The sequence below is a fragment of the Neophocaena asiaeorientalis genome, unplaced genomic scaffold (assembly GCF_003031525.2).
Source record: "Neophocaena asiaeorientalis asiaeorientalis breed wild unplaced genomic scaffold, Neophocaena_asiaeorientalis_V1.1 scaffold217, whole genome shotgun sequence".
NCBI lineage: Eukaryota > Metazoa > Chordata > Mammalia > Artiodactyla > Phocoenidae > Neophocaena > Neophocaena asiaeorientalis.
The window spans coordinates 5,011,466-5,031,390 of NW_020172293.1; the positions used below are offsets into that span (position 1 = coordinate 5,011,466).

General features: G+C 38.6%; 1 protein-coding gene across 8 annotated transcripts in view; it reads right to left on the reverse strand.

The window, feature by feature from the left end:
- Positions 1–19,925, reverse strand: part of MLLT10 (MLLT10 histone lysine methyltransferase DOT1L cofactor) — a 243,475-nt gene that overhangs the window by 190,148 nt on the left and 33,402 nt on the right. For all 8 annotated transcript variants that reach the window (XR_003005988.1, XR_003005987.1, XM_024765503.1 and 5 more), the window contains one exon: positions 2,155–2,209. The gene's annotated coding sequence lies outside the window, so the exon portion shown is untranslated. The remainder of the gene's footprint in view (positions 1–2,154; positions 2,210–19,925) is intronic.

Consider the following 19,925-nt stretch of genomic DNA (forward strand, 5'->3'; position numbering starts at 1 on the left):
TATATATATATATATATTAGAGGAGGGAGTTCCCTGGTGATCCAGTGGTTACAACTCTGCATTTCCACTGCAGGGGGCACAGGTTCACTCGCTGGTCGGCAAACAGTCCTATATGCCACGCATTGTGGCCAAGAAAAAAAAAAAGCTTAAGGAAAAACATGAAAGAATTCCTTTATAACTTTGAAGTAGGGAAAGCCTTAACTAATGGTTCAAAACACAGAAACCAAGAAAGACAAGATTAAGAAATTCAACTAAATAAAAATCAAAATTTTCTGCATGAGAAAAAGCCACATGAGCAAGATCAACAACAGGGCCAAAACTAGTCCAACTCATCACAAAAGCCTAATATATGAGGTACTCCTATGAAAGCTCCAACAAATCAAAAAGGAAAAAATGAACAACCAAACAGAAAAAGAACAGATCACATATGGGACAATACCAGTTGAATTGCTCTTAAAAACATGAAAAGATGCTCAGATTCACTCATAATAAGAGAAATGCAAAATGCATGGTTTGAGACACCAACTTTCATCTACTGGATTGTGAAAGATGTGTGCTGCTGGGAACACAAACTGGTACCACCACTAAAGAGAATAATTTGGGAATATCTACCAAATGATTGTAAAATCTCTCTGACCCAACAGTTCCACTGTTGGCAATTAATAAAAACCTACAGATGTCTTTGCACAGAAGCAAAATGACATATATATATATATAAGCATTAGTCATAAAAGCAAAAGATTAGAAACAGGCAGCTGATTATATAACATATGATAATAAAGAAAGCGCTATACTGATAATAGATAAACTGTTCAGGAAAATTTAAGATGCAAGAGAGTATATATAATATTCATCCATTTGTATAAAATTGCAGAAAATTTTTGTTTCCTCATATTTATATTTATTTGTGTATCCAAAAAAGTAGTAACAGCAACTATGCTGGTGGCAGAAACTATACTGAGAAACTGTGCAGATAATGGTGTACAGGAGTAGGAGCGAGGATTTTTAATATTTAAAATTTTGGATAATGTGACTTATAGTCTAAACATCAGATTTAAATATTTATATATATGTATATAGTGCTAGTCAAAAACACCGTATTTTCCCCGTTTATTTACTCATGCCATGAAACTATTCTATGCCAAAAATACTTTAGCGCTGGCTTCCCAAAATGGAAGTATATACTAATAGTACTAGCTTTATCTCTACTATTTTGAGTTTCTCCATCAGTTACTTAATTTTCATAAAATGCCACAGTCTAATAAATTGATGTCTACACATTTAAGAATGGTACTGAGCTATAAAGAAACATGGATTTCTCTAAGAAAGGTAACTAAAAACGGAAATGGGGCTTCCCTGGTGGCGCAGTGGTTGAGAATCTGCCTGCCAATGCAGGGGACACGGGTTCGAGCCCTGGTCTGGGAAGATCCCACATGCCGCGGAGCAACTGGGACCGTGAGCCACAACTACTGAGCCTGCATGTCTGGAGCCTGTGCTCCACAACGAGAGGCCGCGACAGTGAGAGGCCTGCACACCGCGATGAAGAGGGGCCCCTGCTTGCCACTAGAGAAAGCCCTCGCACAGAAACGAAGACCCAACACAGCCATAAATAAATAAATTTATTTATTTATTTAAAAAATAATAATAAAATAAAAATGGAAATGAAAATTAGAAATACAAAAGGGGTCTTATGAAAGCACACCAAAATTTAAGAAAAGTCAAAGTTTGTTTATATTCAAGCAACAAGGATCCACAGGGTGTTAAAATTAACATGCATTAGAAACATCATTCGTCTAGCAATACACAAAACAGGAGGAAAAGAATATAAAACAGATTTTTATCTCTAACGAAGAAAAAATAAAGTGGCTTATTTTCCCAACAGTAATAATAAGAAACTGTATCCATTTAAAAAAAAAAAAATCAAGATTTTAATTAGAAGTATCTGGATCATTCTGCACCAAAACAAAACAAAACTTAAGTTTGTCCAGAAAGTAGAAAAGCTGTTTCAATTTTTAAAAATTAAAAATTACATCCAGTACTGTTAAAAATATTTGAGCAGCAAACACTTTGATATAATATGAATTACCAGATATTTTAAAATACATCTGCACTCCAGTGTTCAAGAAAATTTTTCTCAGAATTCTCTGCACTTACCGCCATTATCTGTTCTTTTTAAAGCTCCATCCTTATGAGGACACAGTTCACATCTCTATTAAAAGGAGGGGGGGGAAACAAAGAGATTTTTCAGATTACCAAAGTATAACATCTTCCCTGTAACTTGAAAACTATTAAAAACATGGTAGTGGCATTTGTACTAGTTGCCACCAAGAGTGTATCAGAAAGATCCTCACAAAGTAATTCTCCTTGACATTTGGTCTTCCTCAGAGTACCAGACAACAACTTTTTAAAAGTAATTTTACTGAACATTTAAATTCCTGCCACAATTTTTTTTCTAATGTTATATTAATAAAAATGAAGATTCTCTCAACATAGGATTGGGGCACAGTTTTTAACCTGTGCCTCTACTCCTTTGCTTTCTGAGTAGAATCAACCAGGATTATTACATACTCAGTTGGATCTGGTTTCTCCTGAAATAAAGAGCCAAACTCAAATTCAGAATTTTGATTCAAGTAGGAAGGCATGATCTCACATGTGCTTACCTGCCTTTGGAAGAAAAGAACTGCTCTAATTATTCTAGTTACTCTTTTTATTCACAGCCCAATGATACTCAGAATTATTATGGATCCCTCTCTACCACTCCCACAATTTAAAACCAGAAATAAACACCAAGCCAGTATTGCCATTTCTTTTCACTACTGACAAGAGGACTGAAATAATTGTAAAAATAATAGTTTCAGTGGCACTGCCTTACTGTGAAGACTACATTCCTAGAAACCATATATGATACCTATTATTTGTACCCTATCTTACTCTCCAAAGGGGTTTGAAGCATATAATATAGTAATATAAATGAGTTACACAGTAAAATATGAGCAAGAAATTAAAATAAAATAGTGAATAAGCACGCAATAAGCTGGTAGGGGGGTTAAAAGACAAAAGTACTAAAAATCATCTATATCCACAATAAGCAGTTAAGGGATACACAAAACAATTAGATGTAAACTATGATATCAGAAACAGTAATCATGGGCTTGCCTGGTGGTGCAGTGGATAAGAATCCATCCGCCAATGCAGGGGACACGGGTTCAAGCCCTGGTCCGGGAAGATCCCACATGCCGCAGAGCAACTAAGCCCGTGTGCCACAACTACTGACCTTGCACTCTAGAGCCTGCAAGCCACAACTACTGAAGCCCGTGTGCCTAGAGCCCATGCTCCGCAACAAGAGGAGCCACCGCAATGAGAAGCCCGCACACTGCAACGAAGAGTAGCCCCCACTCGCCACAACTAGAGAGAAAGCCTGCACGCAGCAATGAAGACCCAATGCAGCCAACAATAAATTAATTTTTTTAAGAAAAACAGTAATCATGAGGGGAGGAGAATACAGATGCAGGGTTTTTTGAATGCATTTGAAATTAAGAGATCAGCAACTTAAAACAATCCCATATATATATATAGACTGTATACCAAATCCTCATGGTAACTGCAAGCCAGAAATCTATGATAGATATACACATAAAAAAGGAAAAGAAATCCAAACATAACCCAAAAGATAGTCATCAAATCATGAGAAGAAAACAACAGAAGAAGAAGAATGGGAAAAAAAGACCTACAAAAACAAATCCAAAATGGCAATAAGAACATACATATCAATAATTACCTTAAATGTAAATGGACTAAATGCTCCAACCAAAAGACATGGGCTGCCTGAATGGATACAGAAACAAGACCCACATATATGCTGCCTACAACAGACTCACTTCAGATCTAGAGACACACAAATACTCAAAGTGAGGGGACAGAAAAGGTATTCCATGCAAATGGAAAAATCAAAAGAAAGCTGGAGCAGCAATACCGGTATCAAACAAAACAGACTTTAAAATAAAGACTGTTATGAGAGACAAAGAACACTACATAATGACCATGGGATCAGTCCAAAAAGAGGATATAACAATTGTAAAAGTATACGTACCCAACATACAAACACCTAAATATACAAGGCAAATACTAATGAACATAAAATGAGAAATTGACAGGAATAAAATAATGGTAAGGGACTGTAATTCCCCACTTACATCAATGGCCAGATCATCCAGACAGAAAAGCACTAAGTAAACACTGGCCTAAAGTGACACATTAAAGCAGATGCACTTAATTGATATATATAGATATGTATATCTATATATATGAGCACTCCATCAGAAAGAAGAATACACATTCTTTTCAAGCGCACATGCAACATTCTCCAGGATAGATCGTGTACATACTAGGCCACAAAACAAGCCTCAGTAAATTTTAAGAAAACTGAAATCATATCAAGCATCTTCTACAACACTATGATTGGAAATCAGCTACAAGAAAAAAACTATGAAAAACACAAACACGTGGAGGCTAAACAATACGCCACTAAACAACCAATGGCTCACTAGCGAAATCAAAAGAGAAAATCAAAGAATACCAAGAGACAAATGAAAACAAAAACATGATGATCCAGCGAGTTCCCTGGTGGCCTAGTGGTTAGGATTCCGGGCTTTCATTGTCATGGCCCAGGTTCAATCCATGGACAAGGAACTGAGATCCCGCAAGCCAAGTGATGTGGTCAAAAAAGAAAAAAAAAAAACACAGGATGATACAAAACGTATGGGATGCAGCAAAAGCAGTTGCAAAAAAGGGAAGTTTGCAGCAATACTAGCTTGTACCTCAGGAAACAAAAAAATCTCAAATAAACAACCTAACTTTACATCTAAAGCAACTAGAGAAAAAAGAACAAACAAAACCCAACATTAGTAGAAAGAAAGAAATCATAAGGATCAGAGCAAAAATAAATGAAATAGAAATAGAAAAAACAATAGAAAAGATCAATAAAACTAAGCTGGTTCTTTGAAAAGATAAACAAATGATAAACCTTTAGCCAAACTCATCAAGAAAAAAAGGGAGGACTTCCCTGGTGGTCCAGTGGTTAAGACCTCCACTGCAGGGGGCAGAGGTTCAATCCCTGTTCAGGGAATTTCCACATGCTGTGGCGTGTGGCCAAAAAAAATTAAAAAGAAAAAAGGGAGAGGGCTCAAATCAATAAAATGAGAAATGAAAAGGAAGTTACAACTGACAGGACAGAAATACAAAGCATCATAAACTACTACTACTACTAGCAACTATACACAATTAAAATGGAAAATCTAGAAAAGATGGACAAATTCTTAGAAAGGTACAGTCTCCCAAGACTGAAGCAGGAAGAAGTAGAAAATATGAACAGATCAAGTACTGAAATTGAATCAGTAACTTAAAAACTCCCAACAGGGAATTCCCTGGCAGTCCAGTGGTGAGGACTCTGCACTTTCACTGCTGAGGGCCCGGGTTCAATCCCTGGTCAGGGAACTAAGATCCCGCAAGCTATGCAGTGCAGCCAAAACAAAAAAGTTAAAATACATAAAAAATAAAAGCTCCCAACAAACAAAAGTCTAGGCCCAGATGGCTTCACAGGTGAATTCTACCAAACATTCGAATATTTAAAGAAGAGTTAACACCTATCCTTCTTAAACTATTCCAAAAAACAGCAGAGGAAGGAACACTTCCAAAGTCATTCTATGAGGCCACCATCACCCTGATACCAAAACCACACAAAGATATCACCAAAAAAAAAAAAAAATTGCAGGCCATTATCACTGATGAACATAGATACAAAAATCCTCAACAAAATAGTAGCAAACCATATCCAACAATACATTAAAAGAATTATACACCATGATCAAGTGGTATTTATCCAAGGGATGCAAGGGTTTTTCAATGTCTGCAAATTAATCAATGTGTTATATAACACATTAACAAATTGAAGAATAAAAATCATACGATCATCTCAATATATGGAGAAAAAGCTTTTGATAAAGTTCAACGTCCATTTATACTCCCCAGAAAGTGAGCAGAGAGGAAACCTACCTCAACATAATAAAGGCCATATATGAAAAACCCACAGCTAACATCATACTCAATGACTAAAAGCTGAAAACATTTCCTCTAAGATCAGGAATAAAATAAGGATGCCCAATTTCATTATTCAACATTGTTTTCTAAGTTCTAACCACAGCAATCAAAGAAAAAAACAAAAAAAGAAAGAAAAGGAATGCAAATTAGAAAAGAAAAAGTAAAAATGTCACTGTTTGAAGATGGCATGATACTCCACATAGAAAATCCTGAAGACGTTACCAGAAAACTACTAGAGCCCATCAATGAAATTCAGTAAAGTTGCAGGGAACAAAACTAATATACAGGACTTCCCTGGTGGCGTAGTGGTTAAGAATCCACTTGCCAATGCAGGCGACAAGGGTTCGAGTCCCGGTCCGGGAAGATCCCACATGCCACGGAGCAACTAAGCCCATGTGCCACAACTACTGAGCCTGTATGCCACAACTACTGAGCCTGCGCCCTAGAGCCCGTGAGCCACAACTACTGAGCTTGCATGCCACGACTACTGAAGCCTGCGCACCTAGAGCCTGTGCTCTGCAACAAGAGAAGCCACCGCAATGAGAAGCCTGCTCACCACAACAAAGAGTAGCCCCCACTAGCCGTAACTAGAGAAAGCCCACGCACAGCAATAAAGACCCAATGCAGCCAAAAATAAACTAATATACATAAATCTGTTCCATTTCTATACTCTAACAACAAACTAGCAAAACGAGAAATTAAGGAAACAACCCCATTTACCACTGCATCAAAAAGAATAAAATACCTAGGAGGTAAAAGACCTGTACTCAGAAAACTGTAAGACACTGATGAAAGAAACTGAAGATGACCCAATCAGATGGAAAGATGTTCTTGGATTGAAGAATTAATATTGTTAAAATGACCATACTACCCAAGGCAATCTACAAGCTCAATGAAATCCCTACCAAATGAGTAATGGCATTTTTCACAGAACTAGAACAGATGATTTTTTAATTTCTATGGAAACATAAAAGACCCTGAATAGACAAAACAATCTTGAGAAAGAAGAACAGAGCTGGAGGAATCCCACTCCCTGACTTCAGACTGTACTACAAAGCTACAAAATAGTATGGTACCGGCAAAAAAAAAAGACACATAGGTCAATGGAACAGAATAAAGAGCCCAGAAATAAACCCACATACCTATAGTCAATCTATGACAAAGGAGGCAAGAATACACAATGGAGAAAAGACAGTCTCTTCAACAAAAGGTGGTGGTAACGCGGGACAGCTACATATAAAAGAATAAAATTAGAACATTCTCCAACACCATATACAAAAATAAACTCAAAATGGATTAAAGACCTAAATTTAAGGCAAGATACTATAAAATTCCTAGAGTAAAACAGGCAGAAAGTTCTTTGACATAAATCACACCAGTTTTTTTTTAATCTGTGTCCTAAATCAAAGGAAACAAAAGCAAAAATAAACAAATAAGACCTAATTAACTTAAAAGCTTTTGCACATCAAAGGAAACCATAGACAAAACAAAAGACAACCTGCTGAATGGGAGGTTGAATGAATGGGAGAAATATTTGCAAACGATGTGACTGATAAGGAGTTAATACCCAACATATATAAACAGCTCATGCAACTCAACATCAAAAAACCGCCCAACTGAAAAATGGGCAGAAGGGGACTTCCCTGGTGGCACAGTGGATAGGAATCTGCCTGCCAATGCAGCGGACATGGGTTCGAGCCCTGGTCCCAGAAGATCCCACATGCCGCGGAGCAACTAAGCCCGTGCGCCACAACTACTGGGCCTGCGCTCTAGAGTCTACGAACCACAACTACCAAGCCCACATGCCACAACTACTGAAGCCCACATGCCTACAACCTGCGCTCCACAACAAGAGAAGCCACCACACTGAGAAGCCCGCACACCGCAATGAAGAGTCGCTCCCGCTCGCCACAACTAGAAAAAGCTCACGCACAGCAACAAAGACCCAATGCAGCCAAAAATAAATGAATTAATTTTTTTTAAAAAAGGGGGGCAGAAGAACTGAACATTTTTCCAAAGAGGAAATGCAGATGGCCAACAAGCACATGAAAAGATGCTCAATATCGCTAATTATTAGAGAAATGCAAATCAAAACAACAATGAGGTATCACCTCACACTGGTCAGAATGGCCATCATTAAAAAGTCTACAAATAGGAGTTCCTTGATGGTCCAGTGGTTAAGAATCCGCCTTCCAATGCAGAGGACGCGGGTTCGATCCCTGGTCAAGGAACTAAGATCCCACATGCCACGGGCAACTAAGCCCATGCGCCACAACTACTGAGCCCACGCACTCTGGAGCTTACACACCACAACTAGAAAGAAGCCTGCACGCCACAACTAGAGAGAAGCCCGCGCACCACAACAAAGATCTCGCGTGCCACAACTAAGTCCTGATGCAGCCAAATAAATAAATTTTAAAAAATATTTTTTAAATCAATGAAAGCATTCTGTGAGAATCAATGCACTATATGAAATTTACAATAAAGACAATAGTATCATTCATTATAAAAAAAGAAAAATACTGATTCAATTACTTCACTTCTACAGAGCCAAAGGAAATATGATAGAAATGGCAATTATTAAGTACTGTGTCATCTTCATATCACTTACACACTTTAATTTCAAGACATGAAAAGACGTGTACAGAAATATTTTATATCACTGTTTATGACTATAAAGTTTTTATTATAAGTCCAACTGTATAACAATGAGGGAACTAATGCTATATTCACAAAGATTTTAAATGAGTTATAAAATGCAGAGAAGAAAATTCTAAAAGAGAACTACATGCTAATAAGTAAAATACTATTACTATGTCTTTACCTTTAGTCTTTTACTAAAGGTAAAAATAGATATATAGGAGACTTGAGAGAAAGAAATAACTACAGACAAAGAAGGTTTAAGTTATAATTAGAGGCTATACCCTAAGCTCAGGAAAAAAGTATCAGGTTCTGGACAATAGAGATTCCAGACCCTACAGTAAACTAATCCAACCTGAAAAGTTTAACAGGGCAGGCTGCAGCTGTACATGTTACTATTAAAGTTCCACAGATGCATTCTTATTTAATAAGTGAGAGGTACTGTTAAAATGCACAAGTAAATCCTGTAAGAGAGTACACAGATTATAAGGAGACAAAAAAAAAAAAAACACACATTGAAGATCTTACTTTTTTTTTTCTATTTTATACATAGTAGTTTATATCTCTTAATCCCCTGCCTTGCCCCTCCCCTGCTCCTTCCTTCCCCACTGGTAAACACTTGCTTGTTCTTGGTATCTGTGAGTCTGTTTTGTTTGTTTCTATATTATTTTACTATTTATTTGGCTGCATCGGGTCGCAGGATCTTCACTGAGGCATGCGGGATCTTTAGTTGTGGCATGTAACTTCTAATTCCCTGACTAGGGATCAAACCAGGCCCCGTGCACTGGGAGTGCGGAGTCTTAGCCACTGGACTACCAGGAAAGTCCCTCTGTTTTGTTATATACATTCATTTGTTTTATTTTTTGGATTCCAAGATCTCACATTTTAACAAAGGGGGGAAAAACGTTTTAATTGAAACGGTCCAAACAAGCAGAAGTTATATAAGGTGGTTCCTTCTTTTTTACATCACGTAGTATACTAAGAAAGCATGCAACTACTTTCCATCTTTATAACACAGGCATCAATTTCCAAATACTTTTCCTACTTTACTTTAGATTATTTTCCAAAATATAAAACTCAGTATACTTCACTAAATCAAGTTCACCCAAAATAATGACTTTTAGGAGGCTGTGGCTATTAACAAGCCATTCAGGGCTTCCCCGGTGGCACAGTGGTTGAGAGTCCACCTGCCGATGCAGGGGACACGGGTTCGTGCCCTGGTCCGGGAAGATCCCACATGCCGTGGAGCGGCTGGGCCCGTGAGCCATGGCAGCTGAGCCTGCGTACCGCAAAAAAAAAAAAAAAAAAAAAAAAAAAACAAGCCATTCATCTATACTGGTTTACTCAGACTTCGAACATCACTGTATTACAGAAAGCAACAAGATAATAATTATTTTTTTTAAAATAGTATAGGCTAAATAAGAAGAATAAATTCAAGCTTTAAGTTTGATCTTCCTCATATTATATAAAAGATGTAATTGTGGCATTAAAAAAGTATGTGTAGGGAGGGGCTTCCCTGGTGGTGCAGTGGTTGAGACTCTGTCTGCTAATGCAGGGGACACGGGTTCGAGCCCTGGTCTGGGAGGATCCCATATGTCGTGGAGCAACTAGGCCCGTGAGCCACAACTACTGAGCCTGCACATCTGGAGCTTGCGCTCCACAACAAGAAAGGCCGCGACAGTGAGAGGCCCACGCACCACGATGAAGAGTGGCCCCCGCTTGCCATAACTAGAGAAAGCCCTCGCACAGAAACGAAGACCCAACACAGCAATAATTAATTAATTAATAAACTCCTACCCCCAACATCTTTAAAAAAAAAAAGTATGTGTAGGATAAAACATTTACCATCATTACTTCTTCTTTTAGGCAAAACATAAAAATACATATTAATTAACCTATTTTTTCTTGTGTTTTAGAAAGACTCATGACTACCAGAGTAGAAATAAGCACCCAGAGCACCCAGGCTGGGGTCTCCAAACAGCATTTCCCAAAGGAACCAGAACTACTGAAAGAAGTGGATGATTCCAGGTCTAGGTCAAGTATGCCCTGAATACCTCATTCTATCAAATAGCAAGGAAGCTATAAAAGACTGCTTTAGTCATGTGAAAAGGACCTATGGTCCAACCTAAAGAGGCTCCTGATGGCCAAAGATGAAATCATCTAATGTTAACAGAGATAAAAACTGCAATAAACTGAAAACTACCAAATATTTTAAAATCCATCATAAAGTGAATTTCTACTTCAAACATTGCTGAGTGGACTACCCTGGTGGCACAGTGGTTAAGAATCCACCTGCCAATGCAGGGGACATGGGTTTGAGCCCTGGGCCGGGAAGATCCCACATGCTGCGGAGCAACTGGGCCAGTGCGCCACAACTACTGAGCCTGCGCTCTAGAGCCCATGAGCCACAACGACCGAGCCTGCATGCCACAGCTACTGAAGCCCACACACCTAGAGCACGTGCTCTGCAACAAGAGAAGCCACCGTGATGAGAAGCCTGTGCACCACAACGAAGAGCAGCCCCCGCTTGCCACAACTAGAGAAAGCCCATGCGCAGCAACAAAGACCCAACGCAGCAATCAGTCAATAAATATTAAAACGAAAAGAAAAGGAAAGAACTAAATAGGGAATTCCCTGATGGTCCAGTGTTAAAGAATCCGCCTTCCAATACAGCGGATGCGGGTTCGATCCCTGGTCGGGGAACTAAGATCCCACATGCCGTGGGGCAACTTAGCCTGCGCACCACAATCACTGAGCTCGCACGCCTCAACTAGAGTCTGCGTGCCGCAAACTACAGAGCCCATGTGCTCTGGAACCCACTCCTGACAACTACAGAGCCCCCATGCCCTGGAGCCTGCGTGACACAACTAGAGAAGAGAAAACCCACAGGCCACGACTAGAGAGAAGCCCACGCGCTGCAACAAAAGATCCCACATGCCTCAACAAAGATCCTGCATGCTGCAAATAAGACCCGATGCAGCCAAAAATAAAGAAAATAAATCTTTAAAAACAAAAAAGAACTAAATAAAAATTCTTAAACTTAAAAATATAATACATGAAGTGAAAAATTCATTGGATGGGCTTAACAACAGAATCAAGATGACAAAGGAAAGGGTCAGTGAGCTTGAAGCTACATCAATAGATAGGATCTATCTGAAAAAGAGAAAATGGTAAAAAAAAAAAATGAACAGAGCTTCAGGGACCTATTGAACAGTATCAAGAAGCCACCATGTATAATTGAAGGCCTGGAAGAGGAGGAGGAGGTGAGGGAGAGAATATGAATATGAGAATATGGCAGTAAAGAAAATTTTGAAAAAATAATGGATGAAAATTTCCTCTATTTGAAGACAAATTTATGGATTCCAGAAGCACAGTGAATCCCAAACAAGCAAAACTGCTTCATGAAAAGCAAACAAAAGTCTTCAAGAGGCAGCCAAAAGAAAAGGACACACCAAAGACAGGGAAACAGTGATTGAATTAATAGCTGATCTCTCATCATAAACTATGGAAGTCAAAACAGTAAAACAAACATCTCTAAAGTGCTTGAAGAAAAAGAACTGTCAATCCAGAATTCTGTATCTAACTAATATATCCTTCAAAATGAAGGTGAAACAGACGTTTTTAGGTAAGAAAGAGCAAACAGAATTCATCACCAGGTGATATAGACTACAATAAAGGCTACAAGAAATTCTTCGGAATAAAGGGAAATGGTACTAGATGAAAAACACAAATCTTCAGGAGGCAAAGAAGAACACCATAAATGGTAAATATCTGGGTAAATATTGCGTTGGCCAAAAAGTTCGTTTGGGTTTTTTCATAAGAGCTTATGGAAAAACCCGAAAAAACTTTTTGGCCAACCCAATATAAAAGACTTTTAGTTCTTAAATTCTTAAAAATACATATAATTACTGAAAACAAAAATTGTAATACTGTCTTATGGCGTTTATAATATATGTAGCTCTAATATATATGACAATAGACAATAGCATAAGTAACAATGGACAGAGGTGATGTGATGTAAAAGAATCTCTACAGTTACAAGATTTCTACACTTTACAAGAAGTGATACAATATTAACTATAAGTGGGTACGCTAAATAGACTATAAAAAAGGTAAGGAAATATACTGAAATTGCTAGAGAAACACTAAGAAACTAATGCAAACAGAAATAGCTCTATAAAACTGGTACATTGGGCTTCCCTGGTGGTGCGGTGGTTGAGAGTCCACCTGCCGATGCAGGGGACATGGGTTCGTTCCCCGGTCCGGGAAGATCCCACATGCCGCGGAGCGGCTGGGCCCGTGAGCCATGGCCGCTGAGCCTGCGCGTCCGGAGCCTGTGCTCCGCAACGGAAGAGGCCACAACAGTGAGAGGCCCGCATACCGCAAAAAAAAAAAAAAAACTGGTACATTAAAAATTCTCTACATGCAAAAAATTAAGTTGGACCCCTTATGCATATGATATATAAAAGTAACTCAAAATGGATCATATACTTAAATGTAAGAGCTAACACTATAAAACTCTTAGAATGAAACTGGAGTAAATTCTTCATGACTCAGGGTTGGATAATGGTTTCTTAGATACAACACCAAAAACAGAGGCAACAAGAGAAATAATAGATAAATTGGAATTTTCCAAACCTAAAACCTTTTGTTCTGCAAATGATACCATCAAGTAAAAAACCCCATAGAATAAAATACTTACAAGATATATATCTGATAAGGGACTTATACCCAGAAAATATAAAGAGCTCTATAACTCAATAATAAAAAGATATATAGGGACTTCCCTAGTGGTTCAGTGGTTAAGACCCCATGCTTCCACTGCAGGGGGCTCGAGTTTGATCCCTGGTTGCTTGATCCCTGGTTGCGGAACTAAGATCCCACATGCTGCAAGGCATGGCCAAAAATAAATAAATAAAACCTTAAAAAAAAAAAAAAAAGATAAATATCCTAATTAAATACTGGGGCAAGGATCTGAATAGCCATTTCTCCAAAGAAAACACATAAATGACCAAAACAAGCCTGTGAAAAGATGTCTAACATTCATTAAAGAAATACAAATCAGGCTTCCCTGGTGGTGCAGTGATTAAGAATCCGCCTGCCAATGCAGGAGACACAGGTTCCAGCCCTGGTCCGGGAAGATCCCACATGCTGCAGAGCAACTAGGCCCGTGCGCCACAACTGCTGAGCCTGCACTCTAGAGCCTATGAACCACAACTACTGAGCCCACGTGCCACAACTACTGAAGCCCGCGTGCCTAGAGCCCGTGCTCCACAACAAGAGAAGCCACTGTGATGAGAAGCCCGTGCACCGCAACGAAGAGTAGCCCCCACTCGCCACAACTAGAGAAAGCACATGTGCAGCAACGAAGACCCAATGCAGCCAAAAGGAAATAATTAAAATAAATAAATTTATAAAAAAGAAAAAAGGAAATACAAATCAACACCACAATGAGATACCACGAGGATGGCTAAAATCAAAAGATTAACAAATCCTGTTAGCAAGAATGTGGAGAAATCAGAACCCTCATATATCGCTGATGGGAGTTTAAAATGGTGTGGCTGCTTCGGCAGTTCCTCAAAAAGTTAAACACAGTTACCACATGCGTCAAAAATTCCACACCCAAAAGAAATGAAACCATACATCTACACAAAAAACATGTATGGAAATGTTCAAAACAGCATTATTCAGAATAGCTAAAATATAGATAAAATCTAAATGCCGATCAACTGAGTGAACAAATAAAATGTGCCAGATCCGGACAATGGAATGTTATTCAACAAAAAAAAGGAATAAAGTTCTAATACATGCTAAAACATGAGTGAACCTTAAAAACATTTTGCTAAAAGCAAAAAGCCACTCACACAAAGTCACCACACAGTGTATGACTCCATCTATATGAAATGTCCATTCCTTTCAGGTGACTATGGTACATTCACCACAAAATAAGACACAATGAATTAAAAGGAATGAAATCATACGAAGGCAACTTCCCTGGTGGTGCAGTGGTTAAGAATCCGCCTGCAATACAGGGGCCACGGGTTCCAGCCCTAGTCTGGGAAGATCCCACATGCCATGCAGCAACTGAGCCCGTGCGCCACAACTACTGAGCATGCGCTCTAGAGACAAGCCACAAATACTGAGCTCGCATGCTGCAACTACTGAAACCCACGGGCCTAGAGCCCGTGCTCCACAACAAGAGAAGCCACTGCAATGAGAAGCCCGTGCACCTCAACAAAGCCCACGAGCAGCAGCCAAGACCAACGCAGCCAAAAATAAAATTAAAAAAATAAGGAAAGAAAGAAATCTTACAAAGTATGTTCCCTGACCATGCTAGGGGGAAAAGCTATAAAATTAATTAATAACCTAAGATTTCACCTAAAGAATCTACAAAGGTGCAAACTAAACCCAAAGTGAGAAGAAGAAAGTAAATAGTAAAGAGTAGAAAAAGATGAGATAGAAACTCTAAAGAAAATTTAAAATCAAAGACTGTCCTTTGGAAAAATAAAGTTGATACACTTCTAGCTAAACTAATTTAAAACATACACAAAAATTACCAATATCAGGAATAAAAGAGGAATTATCACTATAGAACCCACAGATACTAAAAAACCAAAGATTATTAACTTTACACTAACCAATTCAACAACTTAGATGAAATGGAAAAATGCCTTGAAAAATACAATTTACCAAAATTGACAAGATGAAACAAAATTTGAAGAGCCCTTAAGTTGAATCCATCATCAAATCCTTCCCCAAGGGCTTCCCTGGTGGCGCAGTGGTTGAGAGTCCGCCTGCCGATGCAGGGGACACGGGTTCATGCCCCGGTCTGGGAGGATCCCACATGCTACAGAGCGACTGGGCCTGTGAGCCATGGCCGCTGGGCCTGCATGTCCGGAGCCTGTGCTCTGCAACGGGAGAGGCCGCAGCAGTAAGAGGCCCCCGTGCCCCCAAAAAAAAAAAAAAAAAAAAAAAAATCCTTCCCCAAAATACAACTCTAGGCTCAGATTTTTTCACTGGTAAATTCCATCAAACACCAAGGAGAAAACAGAATCAATCTCACACAAACACTTCTAGAAAACAGACTACTTCTGAAATCATTTTCTAAGTTCAGCACAAAAAATACTAATGAATATAGCAATACTACCAAAACCTAAAAAGAAACTACAAAAAAAATTACAGACTAACATCTCTGAAGTACACAGATGCAAAAATATTTAATAATAATACTAGCAATGTAAATACTGCAATACAAAAAAAGAATAATACACAATGACCAAGCAGAGTTTATCCCAGGAATACAAGGATATAACTTATGAAAATATTAATTCTGCAAAAACATCACATAATCACCTCGAAACATGCAGAAAAGGCATTTGACAAAACAACATCCACTCATGTCATAAACTGTCACAAAACTAGGAAGAGAAGAGATCCTACTCAACCTGTTAATCATACCTTTTCATTCTGTATTTTTGATACTTGGAGGCCTTGCTGACCCTGGAGGGCTGTCCCTCCCAAGGCTAGCTAATTCCTGGAGATAGCAAACAACTCCCCAGCTTGCTTTCATATGCAAACCAACCAACTCAAAGCTCATACCCCCAACCATCTCTATCTATGTTACACTGGCTACTATATTCCCCTGCCCTAATCACCCCAGGGCCAGGTACCAGACAACTAGGGGCAGGCCCCATACCCCAAAGCCCTTGATATTATTCAAACTAGACAATCCTAAACCTGATTACGAGTCCTTGACTATTTCTTCCCACAGAAACCAAAATAAAGGCGCTTGCCTTTACTTTCCCCCCACCCCCACCCCGTTCACACCTGCCGCATCCTAATTAGGGTGCTTCCCCATGTGTCTTCCTAGGCTGTGGTATACCCGCCCTCCTCTGGGGAATCTGTGAGTATAACGAATTACCTTTTCAATGGCAATCATCTCCTGATCTGTTAGCCTTCCCTGCCATACTTAAGCAATAATAAAACCTGTATTTTAAAACAACCTGAGAATAATCATCAATAAAAGTCTACAGCTCACATAATTAATGGCATAAAACTGAATGCTTTCCCCCAAAGAATGGGACCAAGACCTAAGTGCATGTGATAAGGGAAGAAAATAAAAATACAAATTGGAAAGAGGTAAAAAGCTTTATAACGTGATCACTATTAGAAAAATCGAATTAAATTGTCTACCAAAAAAACTCATAGAACCAACGTGAGTTAAGGTTGTTAAGACACAAATCAATAAACGTAAGTCAATTCTATTTCCATATACTAAGAATAACTAAAAATTGAATTCTTTAAAATACTCCCTCCAATAATATCAAATAACATGAAATATTTCTAAATAAAAATAACTTTAAAAACAAAAGACATGCAAAACCAAAGGCTGAAAACTACAAAACACTGCTCAGGAAAACACAAAGATGACCTAAATAAATGGAGAGATATGCCATACTAATGAACAGGAATATCTAACATTGTCAACATGTCAATTCTCCTCAAATTGATCTACAGATTCAAAGCAATTGCAATCATAATCCCATCAGCCTTTCAGAGAAATGCAAAAGCAAATATCAAACTTTTTATGGAAGTGCTAAGGACTTAGCAAAGCAATCTTGAAAAAGATGAAAAACACTGAAGGACTTGCAAATCTGATTTCAAGACTTTCTATAAAGTGACAAATAATCAAAAGTTTGGTAATGATATAAGGACAGACAAACAGATCAGTGTAACAGAATAAAGATTTCTGAAATCGAACCGACTTCTGCAGCCATGTAATGTTTCACCAAAGCAACCCAGTGAGGAAAGGAAACTCTTCTCAATAAAATAGTGCAGGGCTTCCCTGGTGGCACAGTAGTTAAGAATCTGCCTGCCAATGCAGGAGTCATGGGTTCAAGCCCTGGTCTGGGAAGATACCACAACTGGTGGGATCCCTTTAAAAAAAAAAAAAAAAGATAAAATTCACAACAACTAAAAGACATATACAGAAGCAGGAAATTATACCCCATAATAAAACAGAAACCAAACCTTGAAATGTCAATCTTGAAATGACAAGAAGAATTAGTATACAAGTCCTTTCAAACAATTATTATGAATACAGTTCATAAAGATCTTCTCTTAGTTGCCACAGAGCAACTAAGCCCATGCACCAAAACTACTGAGCCTGCACTCTAGAGCCCGTGAGCCACAACTACTGAGCCCACATGCCACACCTACTGAAGCCTGCGCACCCAGAGCCCGTGCTCTGCAACAAGAGAAGCCCTCACTCGTCGCAACTAGAGAAAAGCCCACGTGCAGCAACGAAGACCCAATGCAGCCAAAAAATATTTTTTAAAGTTACATTTTCATAAAATGGTGCAGAAACAATTATGCAAAAAACCTATAAAACTTAATTTGAGATGCATCACAGACCTAAATATAAATTAGCAAAACCAAAAAGTTTTAGAGGAAACAAAGGAAATTACCTTCATGACTTCAGGGTTAGGCAAAAGTGTCTTAGCTCACAGTAAGCAATAACTATAAAAGAAAAAACTGATAAATTAGACTTCATCAGACTTAGACATTTCTGCTCATCAAAAGGCACAGTTAAGAAAATAAATAGGAAAAAACAGACTTGGAGAAAGTACTTACAAAACACTTATCTAACAGAGGACTGGTATCCAAGACATATAAGGACCTTCTGCAATGCAAAAAAAAAAAGAAAGAAAAAAACAGACAAAGAAAAAATAAGGAGAGAAAGAAGGAAAAAGGCTAAAGATTTAAACAAACTCTTCCCAAGAGAAACACATGAATGGTCAATAAGCAAATTAAAATGTGTTCAATATCACTGGTCAATATGAAAATACAAAATAAAACCACAATAATACCACTTCCAGTCAAGATGGAATGAAAGAGACCAGATTTACCCTTCTGCATGAAATAATAAAAACCTAACAAAATGTTGAAACAATAATACTGAAGATTTTAGACATGTAACAAAAGACAGTGATCCCTGGGAGACAAGAAACAAATAACACAAGCATACGTTTGCCCAGCTTACTGCCTTGAGAGTCTCCAGGCCGTGGAAGGAACCCAGGCAGAACCTGTGGGCTCCCCAAGTTGAGGAAATGGAGCTGGGAGTCCAAGGAAGCCAAGGTGGCTAGAGCTCACAAGGGAGACCAGCACTGAGTAGAAAGCTGGAGAGAGAGAGAAAAATGAAGAGATCTACAGAGGCTCACCCTACAATATGTTGAGTAACTAATCAGCACTTGGGTGTGAGAGAACTATTCAAGGCCAGGGAAAGAACCACCAAATATTTAGAAGTGACAGCACCCACACTTCACACAAGGATACAAATAATGGCTGTTCTTGAAAGCCAGAATAGAAAACCAACTAATTCATACTGCATCAGAGTACTAAGAAGCATAATGTCTCAGAAGGAGGAGAAAAATTAACCTAGACTAAACCTAGCTCTGGTCCATTCAAACAAAACATAAAAGCAAGACCCAAAAGCAACAAACTGTTTTCCAGTAACTTAACCATGTCATAGAACAAAGTCCAAAAATATTTTTAGGCATACTTTATAAAACAGAGAATCTAACAAGATAAAATTCACGGCCTTTCTCACCTTCTGAGATGGCCCACACTCTGCCTGTGAAGTGTGTTTCTCTCTAAATAAATCCACTTTTTACCTATCACTTTGTCTCTCACTGAATTCTTTCTGCGATGAGACATCAAGAACCTGAGCTTCATTAAGTCCTGAAACCAGTCATTCTACAGGAACTGAGACCCCCACACTCAGGTGGAGGGTGGCGACTACCTGCTGAGCACAAGCATTAGACCCCAGACTGTCCGGACCACAAAGCTGATGGATAAGATTCCTAAAACACCACACTGTTACTTCACAACATATCAATGAGAAGAAAGTCATGAATCCTACAGCCTTCACCCCCAAATGTTGCCTTTAAAACTGCTCCCCCAGGGCTTCCCTGGTGGCGCAGTGGTTGAGAGTCCGCCTGCCGATGCAAAAAAAACTGCTCCCCTGAAAGCCATTGGGGAGTTTGGGTCTTTTGAGCATGAGCTGCCTGTTCTCTTTGCATGGCCCTGAAATAAATTTTTCTCTGCTCCAAAAGAAAAAAAAAAGGATAAAATTCACAACAACTAAAAGACAAAAAAAAAAAAAAAAAAAAAAAAAAAAAAAAACAGGG